Source organism: Alexandromys fortis, unplaced genomic scaffold, assembly GCF_014885135.2.
Source record: "Alexandromys fortis isolate MF-2015 unplaced genomic scaffold, M_Fortis_MF-2015_v1.1 scaffold_95, whole genome shotgun sequence".
In the NCBI taxonomy this organism is placed as follows: Eukaryota; Metazoa; Chordata; class Mammalia; order Rodentia; family Cricetidae; genus Alexandromys; species Alexandromys fortis.
Window position 1 is genome coordinate 2497040 of NW_026067990.1, and position 15285 is coordinate 2512324.

Below are 15285 nucleotides of genomic sequence, written 5' to 3' on the forward strand. Positions count from 1 at the left end.
ATCCCTTAAGCCACAAAGTTACATCATTTTAACTTATCTTCTTCACACTCTTTCTATCTACTGAGCACCAGAAGACCGTCAAGAATCAAGGCTAATAGTGTATCTTTGCATGCAAGTTCATTATCTTCTACACCATAAAATAAAATTAACTTGTATGAGGAGTAAAAGAAGCAAACAAAAAATAAATATTCAAAAAAATTTTACATATTACGAAACTATATTGCTTCCTATATTAAAGAAACATTATTTAGAGTGGAAGTGTCTTAGCTAAAGTTTTAATCTTTGGATACTAATTTAGCTTGAATTGGTCTATATCCATTACTAGGGAACTTGTAATTGTAGTAAAAATGTAAAAATAAACCCCCAAATACCAGTAATGAGACTGCATTAGCATTCTTGAATTCCAAAGACTGGAGCAGCACACACAAGACCTGCACAGATTCAAGTCAGACAATTTCCAAGCACTGAGAAAGGGAAGTACAAAGCCCCATCCATAGCCTTGAAGATATTTGCAATAGATGCCTGATGGGAAATTGGAAATTAGTTCTCTCCAGTGGAGTTTCAATAAGTATTTCATCCGCACATGAAGGTAGGTCCCAGACCCAGAAAAGGGACTCCAGTTTTGTTTTGTTTGTTTGTTTGATTTGCTTTTTCTGTGCTATTTGATTTGGTATGTTTTTTTTTTTATCTATTTTCAGTTTTTAAATTGTGTTGTTCATTTTTATTTTTGTTTATTTTTCTCGGGTCTTTTTTTTTTTTCAGGAGAAAGATGGGTAGGTAAAGGAATAGGAAGGATATGGAGGAGTTGGGGAAGAACAAAGAGGATGATCAAAATATATTGTATGAAAATACTTTAATTAAAAATTCTTTACGTATTTTGTACCCAGAACATCACAATATTATAGAAACCAGAAGGATTTTTTTTATTCTTAACACAGATTTTAAAATCAATGAAATAAAAGTAAAGATAAGACGTGGTAAATAAAAACAGAAACAATGAAAATTTGCGGTTGCTTAAATGAAAATTTAAGCACTTGAGTAAAACAGGCAAGTAGATGTTTTAAAAAAAAAACAACTTTGAATACTACAACAGAATTCTTTAGTTGAAGCAATAATGTGCTTGACAGACTTAAAAATTATATCACAATGTAGAAAGGTATAACATAGGATATCAAAAAGATAAGAATATTAAATACAGACAAATACAGGCAAGTGTTGTCCCCGAAGATGCAGGAAGTAATGACATTTAAGGAATCTGATCAAAAGTAACCTTTTTAGAACTGCTAAAGTATTTTGGAAGATCTGAACCTGTGAAAAAAATCATTGTGAAGAGAATCACATATAAACATACATAAGCAACTTCTTTGATCTTTCTGTTTTTCTTTGTTAAAGACATAAAAATATCTACAATCAGCTGAATAATAATGTAAGTTAAATTAAAAAATGAAATAAGTGAAACCTTTCTCACATGTCTTAACTGAAACACAAAATAGAGAAAAAGGATAGTGTGATATTTTCAGATACATCAAAATACTGCAATCCAAGACTTGCATACAGCGCTATAAGTATAAAAAGCAGACTACAGTATCCTCCAGTATACTCAAAAGTTACTTGAATAATATTTACATTGACTGATATGTCTAGCAAAGATAGCATATACAGAAAGGGGAAAGATAGGACCAAACTAATATTGAATAATTAATAAGTCTTTGTAGCTTCTAAAATTAATCACAAATAAAGTCAAATTATTTCAATATTCTTAACAAGTAGATAAACTGTAAATAGTGGCACAATAATTTGGATTCAGTTATGAACTATATTAAAAAATAGGGACCAATTTAATGAAAGGAGAGTGTTTTAAATGTGTCTCAATTTCTCTGTTGAAAGAAGGAAGATATGGGCTCACTTTGGAGTTTAATATATATGGAAAACAATGAAGTAGAGGTTTTGAAAAGAGTAAAGGCAATATCTGCTAGTGTTTTGAAAGTATATAATCCATTAAAATCCAGAAAGCACAAAGGAATAAAATTTAGCAGATAAAATACTTCCACTGATGGCAAAAAAGGAACAATAAGAAGCAAAAATAAGAAATGTTAAAGTAACACATAAGGAAAAACACATTATTTTATTTTTCTAACTTATTTTTGTAATCACCTGTTCATTAATAATGACTTGCATCTAAAATTCTAGGTCACACTAATACACAGAAATGGAAATTAAAAGAATATAAATAGGGAAAGAAGAAATCAAACTCTATTTTCAGATGATATTGATACTATGCATTTGAAATCCCAAAAACTCTACCAGAGAACTGAAAATTATAGACAAATTCAGTACTGTGGCAGAATACAGAGACAACTTGCCCAACCTCCACCACAAGCATACAGAGGAGATAAGTAACACACCCCCATTCATAATAGCTTCAAAAAACATAAAATATCTAGGACCAAACCTAACCAAGGAAGTGGGGAACCCTCTCCAAAATTCTATATTATAAAGGTTATTATTGCTGGTTGCTTCTCTGATTCCTCTATTGGTTTATACTATTACTTAAAAATATTATAATATTAATATTGTAAGACTTGTTCTTAGATTTCCTTTCGTTACTTTATTCTAAGCCAATATGACCTTGTCTGTAAAGACAAATTCTATTCAATAAAATTAAGTAATTTCTAAAAGAATAATTTACCTTCCTCACATTTGGTACCTCTTTATATTGAAAGACATCATATAGAAAACAGAGAGGAAAGTGACTATCTGATAGAAAACATTTCCAATGTACACATTAGATCAACGATTAATATCCAGGATATAAAAATAGTGTCAATTAAACCTATAGGTACACGGCAAATAAGTTAACAGAAGTAATTGGGCAGAAATTTTGAGCAGAAGAGCAAAAATCGAATAGGAAAGTGACTAAGAAAATTAAAGTTAAAAAGCATGGATAAAAATATGAAGTGGTTTATGAATGAAGTTCCATATACTACAAAATGATTTGTTGTTTATTTACAGACTATATATATCCTCTCATATATGCTAAATCACCTTTAGATTACTCATAATGCTTAATACGCAAAATGTTTAAAACCTGAAAGCTGGCTAAAAAGCACTATATCATATTGTTCATAGAATAATGTTCTTAGTATAGATTTAGTTTTAAGTGACTTGTACAAAGTTAGCTGAATGTACAAATGTATAATTTGTAGAAATAAGAACTGACTGTATATATAATAAGTTTATGTGCATGTGCACCTTCACATATAATACTTCTCTTTCTTCTCCATAAGCATCATTCAGATTGGTACATATTTTAGACTCTAAATAAACCGGTTAAAATTATATGTTATACTTGTGGGCTTTACTTGTTGCACCGATACAGTTCTTCACTCAAAACTCATCTCTACCTTTGAAGCCCTTTTCTGACAACAGTAAACTAAAGTAACACACACATTCTCTTTTAGTTTGTTTCTTTCCTGTTATTTATATTGGGATTTTGCAATGCATGCATTCATGTATGTATGTATGTATGTATGTATGTATGTATGTATGTATATGAGTGTTTTGCTTGCATGTACCCTAAACATGCAGTGCCCGTGAAAAGCAAGAAGAAAGCATTAGATCCCCTGGAACTGGAGTCATGGATGACTGTTAGCTGCCTTGTGGGTGCTGGAAATTGAAACCAGGTGGTATCAAGAACAGCCAGTAGTCTTAAACATCATTAAGCAATGTCTCCTGCCCTATTTGGTTTAAATATTTACTTCTTCTTTTCTCTTCTATTTTCCTACTCTGTGGCAATTAAAAGAAAGACAGAATATCATTCTTTTAATGTAAGCATCTATCAGCTTTGTACCTCACCAAGTGTCAAAGGAAGGTGCCCTGGTTCCTTTCTGTCTACTCTCTACAAGTAAGACAGCCCTGGGTCTCTTATCATCTTGGAAAATAATCCTATTCTAAGTAGATTTTCATTGTTCATCCTTCTTAAATACACCCACAAATTAGTAGACTGTTAATTACTGTTCTGAAATGTTTATTACCCTTGCTCTCATTTTAGTCACTAAACACTTATGCATGCAGCCAAAGACAGTATTTGTTCTTTGGGGAATGGACACAAATTATATAAACGTATGTGACTCATACATACTACGATTGACATTAAACCAGATATATTCTACAAGTGCTATTGCTAAATGAGTCTACCCAATATGGTTATGTGAATTAGTTTTTTTTTATTCTGAATGTATAAAATTAAGTCAATCTTATTAAAAGTCAATTTGATGTGTTTTGCCCATTTATGCCTATCAATATGTATTTGGATTCTTGTTCAATAATCTACACTACTTGTTCTCACCTAACCTTTGAGTTATAGATTAACTGATACTAATATGTTTTCTACAAATTTCTGAAAATACTGGTAACCAGAATGTGGCTTGTACTATGAGGAATGATATGAATATATTATAATCTCAAAAATAAAAGAAAGAATTTAAAAAAAATGATCAAGTGATTAAAGAGTCAAAGGATAAACATCTGAAGATTTCAGAAGCTCATGGAATTATTTGGTCCTGGATGAAATATTACATCATTTCTAAACTATTCACTGTCCAGCTACTGTGGCAATTCTGATGGGTAATCTATTGCCAATTCGCAGATATTCTGTTCCCACAGGACTACAATGTAAACCCTGCTAGTTACTATCATCTGGTGTGGGGCGGTCGCCGGCTCCGAGTTGGAGCTGCAGTCAACCGCTCAGCAGCAGGGCCTGGAGACACCAAGGCAGGGAAGCTGCAGTATCTGGGGCAGGTGGAGCACATTATGCGCTCTGGTTTCAAGGAGGACCACACGGGCACCGGCGCCTTGTTAGGCATGCAGGCACCATACAACCTGAGAGATGAATTTTCTCTGCTCACAACCAAACGAGGGTTCTAGAGGGTGTTTTGAAGGAGTTGCTGTGGTTTATCAAAGGATGCACAAATGCTAAAGAACTGTACTCCAAAGGAGTGAGAATCTGGGATGCCAATGGGTCCCGAGATTTTCTGGACAGCATGGGATTCTCTGCACGACAGGAAGGGGACCTGGGCCCAGTTTATGGTTTCCAGTGGAGACATTTTGGAGCAGACTACAAAGATATGGATTCAGATTACTCTGGTCAAGGAGTAGAAGAGCTGCAAAAAGTGATTGACACTCAAAACCAAAACTGACGAGAGAAGAATCATGATGTGTGTCCGGAACCCAAAAGATCTTCCCCTGATGGTACTTCCTCCAACAATCATCAGCTCAAGAAAATGTATTAAAGGGAATCGTCTCATCAACCTTCAGATCTATAAGATCTATCAAGCCAGGTGTCGGTGGGACGTACCTTTTATCTCAGCACTTCGGAGGCAGGGGCAAGTAGATCTGTGAGTTTGAGTTTAGCCTGGTCTACAAAGTGAATTCCAGGACAGCCTGTGCTGCTACATACAGAAACCCTTTCTAGAACAAACAAATTCAAAACCTAAATAAATAAATAAATAATAAGAAAAACCTATTGTTGTCTTTTTCAGAGGATTAAGAAATGGAGAAATGTTGTTTTCCTGAAACTGTGTTTTATTAACCTTTATCAAGTACAAGAAACTAGGACATGATGGAATTTTTGAACTTTCCTGTCAGCAGCTAAAGGGTAATGCTTGTTGTGATTGTTGCTTGGAAAAAAAATAAACAAAACAAAACAGGCCTCTTCTCCCTAAAGGTCTCAAATTAACCTCCTTCACTACTGATTAGAGAACACTGAGATTATAGTTTTAGACTGTTGCTGTCATTTCCATGTCATATGTCAGTGAGATATTTGTTTCTCCAGATGCAGAATAATTCATTCATAATGTTGGTCTATAGCTGGCTCACTCTTTCCTGTTACTGAGTTAATGCAGAGAGTTTCCAGGAGCTCCCTAAGAATGCTTTAGAGCTCAAATACAAATGATGAAACTTTTCATTGCTTCGGCTGAGTTCTGGATAAATGAAAACCATTTAGTTGCTGACATTTTGTTACAGAAGGAGTATTCATTTTTTAATCTTTGAGTACCTTCGTTTTATCTCACTGATAACATAACTGTTGTATATCCTTTCAAATTGAAATATTCTACTCTGCAAAAAGTTCCTTAACCAGGATGGTAAACAACTCAAAATAGCTTCAGGAAGTCCCTGAACCTGACCAGATTCACTAGGCCCCTTCCTGCCAGAATAAGCAATAAAAGCTGAGAGTTCTTTCCCTGACAGAAGGTAACTGAGCTGCAAAGGAAGACTCTGAGAGCAAACCATCTCCCTGGAAGAACTGGAAAACAGCTGATCTGCCTGTAGAAGGTTTAGACCAACTGAGGCACTGGGACCTGCACTTGGACAAACACTCTCAAGCATGCTGCATTGTCTGTAAGGTATGCAGTGTGTTCCAGGTTCCCAGCATGGGCTGGCTTTGGTGATGCAGCTGTCTTTGAATCAGTTCTGCTCCTGTAAATGATCCCTCACCCATATTCCTGTAACTAACCCCAATAAAACTGTTTGTTTCACCATGCTGGACTTTGTTGGCATCTAGTCTGTCATGGGTTTGCTATCTGGGGTGAACAGAATTTCCGGCTGCATCCCCTGGAAAGTTTTGATACATAACAATACATCATTTTATGAAGCTGCAGATTGACATACCTGCTTATAAATATGTTCAGTGGTAAAATTTTAATATAGTTTAAAACCTTCACAGGTATCAGAGTTTTGCAATTTGCAATAATAGTTGGATTAATGTCATGGTATTTAGAATTATTTAGAATTGTGGTATCTATCGGGTAGTGAATTTTTTTCTGAAGACTGCTGGTTACAGATCCTGTAACTGTATCTATTTTCTCATGAGCAAAATGGAGGTACCAGTCATATTTTACATATCTTATAAGGTTGTTGTAGAATTAAATGTATTAATTTATGCCAAGTATTTAGAACAATGCCTATTGCCTTGGAAGACAGCTTGCTATTGCTCCCATTAATAAGAAACCACAAAAATGAGATTTCAGGATTAAGGTTCTGGCTTTGCTTTATAATTTGAAACCAACATGACCTTGAGAAAGCCTGTTACCTCATTGGGTCCCAAGTGGCCCATACGTGAATTGAAGATAATGATGAAAATATATCACAATGTTGTTTTATAATAGCACTAAATAATTCTGGTAAAGTACTTTGTAAACTATCTATCATTAAATAAACCAAAGGACTTTCTTATTACTATTATTAATATTTGCATGAGAATTATTTATGCTTGGAAATATGAATGAGAAAAATGTTTTAATTTCACAGATTAGAAATGAGAATAACCTTCATATATTTGTACATTTTTAAACATTGTCTGAAAATATTTTGGCCTTTCATTTTTGTTGACCTGTAGTGTTTGTGTATGTGTGTGTGTGTGTGCACGCACACACATGTGCATGTTTTTAATAGTTCAGCTTCAGAATATTCTTATTCTGAGCCCTAATGCTTATGTGTTGTATTTGCAGATAAGACTTTAAAACATCATTAATGATAAATATTCCAGTCTTTTAATGTTAGTATCTTTATGAGAGACCACAGAGAGATTTCTCTATCTCTATTCCATAAAAATGCACAAGAAGGCTCCTCTGCCTGCTGCCTGTGGATCAGGATGTCAAGCTCTCAGCTACTTTCCTAGCACCATGCCTGCCTCCATGTTGCCATGCTACCAACTGTAATGATGATGGACTAAATCTCTGAAACTGTAAGCAAGCCCCACATTAAATATGTTTTTTTATAAGAGTTCCTTCATCATGGTGTCTCTTCACAGCTATTTAAACCCCAATTAAACATAGTTTCAGGCCAAAACACACATTTTAGAGTTTAGATGTATTTAAATCAAATATTGTTAGCCAGCCTTGCAGTAATCACTTGCCTCAGTGAGGAGGGTCCTGTATCCTTTCAGAGAGCAGTTGTTTACTCCCTCAATAGCCATGTCACTTTTGTGTGGTAGGGTTATCTTGGTTTCTTTATATTCTGTCTCGATTAAGTTTCCCACATCCTGTACCCTGCCCATTCCCTCTTTGTCCTCCCTCTGTAAAGCTTTGCACCAACAATATTCCCTTTCTTTTTTCTTATGCTCTACTAATCTCTCTTCCTTGAGGTAACTCTTGTCCCTTGTTGCCATTCTTGTTTCCTGACTTGCAAAGGTACTCCATTATAGACACACCATATTAAAAGAGTTGAAGCTAAGATTCTCAAATGAAATAGAATACGCACTATTTGTCCCTTGAGGCCTGGATTACCTCCTTTTAGACTTTTAAAACAATTTCACCCACTTACCTGAAAATCACGCATGGAATATATTTCTGGTACATATCTAAACTTACCTAATAAAACAATGCCTTTTAAATTAAAGCTATACCCATACACAAAATGGCTCCTAGCCTTAATCAGAGAAGCCGTGAAAAACTATTTGTGGATATTGCACTGTTATTGCAATCATGACCATGCAGCTGGAAACAAGCAAGGCTGGGTCCTTCAACATTCCATCATGCATGGTGGAAGGGCTCATGAGACTTAACTCCTCCCTGGATAGCTATAGGCAGTTAACGGTTAATGAAAGGGGGTGTCATTATCTTTAGTGGTACAGTTACTGGTAAGTTGTTCTTGCTCTATCTAATAAATAGCCCATGATCTCATCCCTAATTAAACACAATCACAAAATAAATAAAAGTGGGAAGCAGACCGTTTTGGAAGAAGAAGGGGAACAATAGGAGTGAAGAGTATAAAAGAAGGCATGCCAGTTAATATAATCACAATTGTCAAAAATGATATTAAATTCAATTAAAAAATAATGGTAATAAAGAGTTTGTACTTAGTATACTATGGTACAGTTGAGTGTTACTATAGAAAAAACCTGGTTTTAGACTGTTTAATCATTTTTTTTTTTTACTCTTTTTACTCTCTTTGCTCTTTTGAGAGACAGGCTAAAACCAGTTCTATAGTAACTCTCCCAAAATCACACATGGAGACTTATTCTTTTTTATGAATACACAACCTTAGTTTGTCTTATTTCTTGTCAACTTTTCTTAAATTATTCCATCTGTCTTTTCCCTCTGGGCATTTATGTCTCTCTCTTTCTGTATACATTTCTTTACTTCTTTCTCCATGACTTGCTGTGTAGCTGGGTGGCTGGCCCCTGATGTCCATCTCCCCTTGTTCTTTCTTGTTCCTCAAAATTTCTTTCCAGATTTCTCCTATTTATTTTCTCTGCCTCACAGCCCCGCCTAACCTTCCTCCTGCCTCACTATTGCCCATTCAGCTCTTTACTAGTCCAATCAGGTGTTTTAGACAGGCAAGTATCACAACTTCACAGAGATAAACAAGTGCAACAACGTAAAAAATGTACATCTTTGCATCCTTAAACAAAATTCCACAGTATAAACAAATGTACCACACCTTAAAATAATATTATACAACAAATCAATATATTGGATAGAGATTACGTAGTTTAGTAAATGAACTAAACCTTAAGTTCCTTTATGCTTTTGGAGTAGAGCCATTGTAAATATGCATTAAGTTTTTCAGGAAAAAGGAAACAGGTCTACAAGATGATGCAATACTCAAAAGGGAGAGTAGTCACTCCCACTCACATTTTAGTGGCAAAACCTTGAGGTCTTTAGAAAATGGTTCAGTTGGCAAAGTGACTTCCATGCTAGTAACAGGGACTAAATTTAGTACCCAAATAAGAAGCTAATCATGATGGCTTGCCTGTAATTCCAGTGCCTGTAGTATGGCAGAGAAACTAGAACCCTGGGGCCATACTAGCCAGCCAATTTAACTGAAGCAAGCGAACTATAGGTTTCATGAGAGAACCTGTCTCAGAAAAATAATGGTGAAAGTAATAGACACAGATGAGCAACATTGGCCACACTCATTTACATGGACATTCATAAATGAGTATACTGACACACATATGTGCATGCACACATACATATAAAATTTTAGAAAAATGATAAAAAAAAACTTAAATAGGTACCAAAACTCCAAGAAAAAAGAAGTTTATGTAGAAGAAGATAGCTTTAATGTTAGAGATTGTCTGGCAACCTCTAAATTACTGATTTGATTTTTATGATAAATATTCATATCTGTTGAATGTATGTGTTTGATTTTTGCCCTAAGTTATATAGAACAGTAAGATATTAAACATGGCAATGTAATGTAGACAGCCCACAAAGCACAACCAACAATGAATAAGTATACACAATTCATTTTTTGTCTGTTTGTTGAAGTTTTTCTCTATAGCGTTGGAGCATGTCCTGAATTTGCACTCTAGACCAGGCTGGCTTGAACTCAGAGAGACACACCTGTCTTTGCCTTCCCAGTGCTGGGATTAAAGGTGTGAGCCACCATCACCAACTAATTCATCAATGTGTATTTTAAAAGCTGCAGTACCAAGCAGCCCAACCCCATTCTCAGAACTCAACCACCTTTCTAGATGCAGAAGCAGCATGCCTTCAATTCTTCCTCACCACTCTCCTCAGTTACTTCTCAGAGCCCAGTGCTTTTCCTTTCTGACTTTGTGCTAATTGCAGAGCCACTCTCTTCAGGGACCACACAGCAGTCACAGATGGCTGAACTCAAGTAGGATTTCTGTGTACTCGTTCCCCTCTCATATTCTAGTCTCTCTAGAGTACTCTTAGACCTTCTGGTGCTGCACATTCAACCCGCTTCTCTAGACCATCTCCATCCCCTTGGGATTTGCTACCATTTGTGGCTAGACCCAGAGTCTTCCTGTCTCTGGCTCTGCTGCCTTTGGAGTAAGACTATATGTACGGGCTTTTGGAACATGCTAATTTGTGACCCATCTCATCCACTACACTGATACAGGACTGCCTCTAATCTGAATTTCAAATCTGGGACCAGAGCCTGAATTATCAAACCAAAAGTGGTCTCAAGATTGAAAACTAAATATCATTCTGCTGGCCCATTTTCAAACTATACATTGTATGTTACCAAATAAAATTCACAATACCAGCAATGGGTTATATCTTTTACACTCACTAGTAAAAAGGGTACTTTAGACCCTGTCAAACATCCAAAGTTATTGCTAATGATATTTGATTAAATTCCACAATCCAAAAGTAAAACCTATTGCCAAAGATATCATATATTAATCCATCAAACATGGAGAAAAAAAGGTGGTGGTCAACTAGAGCTTCAGCCTACTGACTAGTGTTCATTACGCTGGGAGGTACTATATATGCGGCCAGAAGAGAAAAACAATTGTCAATATCACCCTGTGAGCCACAATAGCAAGCTGACGGCAAGATACACCAACTGGGACAATAGTGACAGAAATGTAATGGGACCAACCACCAACCTTTTGATTAGATTCAAGGCCTACTTTAGAAGATGGAATCCATATCCTACACTGTTAATGAGGCCAAGAACCTGAGATTACTTCATTCATGGGCTCTATGGGGAAGCCTCCTAAAATGATTCTGCTGAGTGAACATAGCAATAAAATGACTTATACAAACTTAGTCCTATTTCCATAGAATAGTACATTCCTCAACTCTTATCATAGAAGCTTCTTATTTCATTAGATAACAATTAATATAGAAACACATTACCATATAACATATAGGGGGTGAGAATATTTGAAATACTCAGCCCTAAATTGAATGTCCGTATCACAGTCCTTACCTCAAGGTTTATAAATTAATGTATAAGAGGAGGCAGAATGGTTGCAAGAGTCATAGGTGTTTGATGCCTCCAAAGGGAAGTGTCTTCCAAACACAAAAGGACTGATAGACATATGAGTGACTGAAACAGTATACAGAAGATTTCCACAGGTTCAGATCAGATAAATTCTCAGAACTGAGAAGGCTGAAGTATAAGCAAAATTCCATCTCTACACTAGTAGCTATTTGCAATCAATTCTTTGGCAAGTGAGAAAATGGTTTTCTTCATTGGGGTGACACTGGTTATAGGAATAGTTGACCAACATAAAATGACTTCGATGTATTTTTGTTTGGTTCATTTGCTTGTTTGTATACATACTTTTTTGTTGTTTGTCTCAGTGTGTATTTGTTTGTGTGTGTGTGGGTGTGTGTGTATGTGTATGTGAATGTTTTAAGAAAGAGAAATAATATGAAGATAGGTGGTTAAGGAGAGGAGATTTGGGAGGCTTTTGAGAGGTAAAAGAATATGACTGAAATATATTGTATTAACATTAAAAAATCAAAATGGGAAATTTTAAAATTTAAAATGAAAACAATTAATTAATTAAAAAGTTAAAAAAAATAGCAGTGCGAGATCAACCACCTTTGAGTTGTTGATCAAAGTGGTCCCAGAGGCCTCAAAAACAATACAGGACATTGCTATTGCTCTTGGTGGTAAAACAAACTATTCTGGTAAGACCATATTGCAGAAGAAATAATGCATTTTGGTTCCAGTATATGAAGACATTAAGTTGATATTTATCTAGTTAATTTTTAGTGCAGGGAGATGCTGTGAATGTTACTGGTAGATAAAAGTAATTACCAATTTTACCCAGCTTTTAAAAGATGACTGACCTAGAAATATAAGTCCATTGGTTGAATAGTGGCAGGAATATTTAGGAGTAACAAGTTGCTTTATAACGAGATTTAAGGCCTACTTCAAAAGACTGAAGTCATAGCTGGTGTTGTTAACTTAGTCAAAAATCTCCGAGGCTGGTCGACCATAGACCCTAGGGGAGAACCTACTACTTGAGTACATGTTGTTAAACTGCCTTCTAACTAAGGAGCTATTGGCAGTTGATAGTTACTGGGGGAGGGGAACATCAGTTCTCTTCAGGGAATTAGCCCCTGAATAGGTTGCTTATTCTCCAGTGGATTGAAAAATATAAATATAAAATACATTTGCTATATAGTAACAATATAATAACCAAATTTTTAATATGATAACCAAAAGGTTTGTTGGAGTTTGAAATTTTTGTGACTCAACAAATCTTGAAATTTTAGTCTCCAGCTAAAGATGCTATTGGGAAATGATGGACACTCGGAGAGGGGGAGGACCTAATTCAAAGATATAATTTAAGGGAAAGAGGTAGATTTGAAGGGTGTGTTGGATCCATGTTCTTCTTTCTCTCCCCCCTCTAATTTATAATCACTGCAAAGTAAGCAACTCTGTGCTGCCACATGCCACCTTCCATAATGTTTTGCATCACCACAGGCCCAAGCTAAAAAAGCCAAGGAAGCCACTAGAATGGCTATAGTCTTAAATATTTTCAAAAATAAAATGCTACATTTTTGGAAGACTATGGGAAAAATGAAACTCTTATACAGCTCTGGTGGAAACAGAGTTTGTCTTTTTTTTCCAAGTGATGCAACATTTTGACCTCTAAGCATATAGCCAATAGAGCTGAAGCCAGAAAAGTACAGTGGAATTAAACATCCCAAAAGGTGAAGATAATGTTACAAGAAGTTAAACTTGGTAAGTTTTGCAAAAGTGAAGTGGATGTCTATAAATGATTATTAAAACTGGTAGTATGAAAAAAGTAAAATAAAAGAGTAGAGATTATTTAATATAAACTTGAATAGTGACTGTTTAGGAAAAAAATAAAGCGAGGGTTTGATACAGAATTTGTTAGATGTTCGTTACTATAAGGAAAAATATGGAACAATAACTAGAGTTGCATCTGGCTTGAAAAAATCATTTTTAAGAAAGATATGCTTATAGCACATTTGCGTGCTGATGTGAATAATTGTATGAAACTGATTACATTAATGAGCAAGAAGACAGTTGCAAATGGAAAAACCCTCGAGGAGTAGTCAAAGCAATACAAATGAGATCTATGGCAAACATAGAATGAATAACTTTATCTGAAAATAGATGATGTTATAGATTAATTGCAGAGAATAAAATCATGACAATATGGCTACTGACAGATGTAATATAGTCAATTTGGTGTCTAGGTCATAACCATTAAAGTCGGCGGTTTATGTGTGACACAGAGAAAAATATCACTGAGAAAGGGATCTAAAGACTGATAAACATTAAATGAACATATACAAATGGTTGAAGTTGCCCAAATGGTGTCAGAAGTAAAGGAAGAGAAAAGAGCAGTGATTCATTACCTAAAGAGGTTTACTTAATGAGGAAGAGTGACTGGAAAGACAGAAGATGAAAGGTATGGGAAGACTGAGCACATGGCAGTAAATATCTCCATGTTACGAACCGAGGAGGATGCCTATATCATAAAGTATGATGTAAGAGAAATGATTTGTGAGTGTCAGTGAAGATCAGGACAGCCACCCACCATGCTTCTAGCCTCTTCAGTATGTATAGAAAACTATATCTGACTTAGAAAATGTAGTGAGGGAGTTGATCCCCTCAGGGTGCTCCCAGTTTAGAATTAGAAAAGTGAGATAAATGAAACATTAAGAAATAAATTTGAAGTTACTTGGAGTTTTTCAATGAGTCTCTTATTAGAAAGATCATAAAAAGGGCTTATGAGGTTTCAGGGATAAATTGATCTAATTTAGCAATATACAGGACAATATTGGAATAAAATCCAAGTAATGCTGGATAATCTCTACCATGGTGACTTCAGCATAGGTGATGAAACAAGATGGGAAGAATGCTGGTACACTCAAAAGACAGTTAACCTGTTCAAACAACATCCCTGAGTACCCATCTGGATTCTGAAAACTACTTAGGATTTTTTTTCCCAGTTTCTTGTAATTATATGGTGCACTAGGAAGTAACTACAGTTTTGCTGATTTAGAGTCCAGAAGAATATATGAATGTCAGTAAAAAGGTATCTTAGAGGGCAGTTGTGAAAGGAAGAAATAAATGTGTGTGTATGTGTATGTGTGTGTGTGTGTGTGCATGTATGTGTGTGTATTTAGAAGAATATCAGTGAGTTACTATTATAGACATTTGGAGCTATGCACTTATCTTGAACATTCCAGCATGAGGCACACACATGACTTAGATGCAGACATCAGCACACACTGAGCACATACAAAGTTAACGCTCTGGAGTTGGGTACGGAAACAGTTTTGTCTACTGGTAAACATTTATTTAGATCTTCTAAGTGTGTTAAAAATGGAAGAAATATAAGTGAGATGTTTTCCTCCCAAACTTTTCTCCTTAGAGAGCATTTGGAGTTGTGTTTTATTTAAATAAATTCACCTGCTAAAACTCCAGGGAGCTCATCAGTGGGCAGATGTTCCCATGTAAGTATGGTTACTAGCAAACATTTAATCAAAATCATAACTGTATCTGGATCACATTAAAATGGTTTCTCTT

The 15285-nt window shown here is 35.3% G+C and overlaps 1 pseudogene; it reads left to right on the forward strand.

The window, feature by feature from the left end:
• Positions 1-769: 769 nt before the first annotated feature.
• On the forward strand, positions 770-7520 carry LOC126512129 (thymidylate synthase-like; annotated as a pseudogene).
• The last annotated feature ends 7765 nt before the right edge of the window (positions 7521-15285 follow it).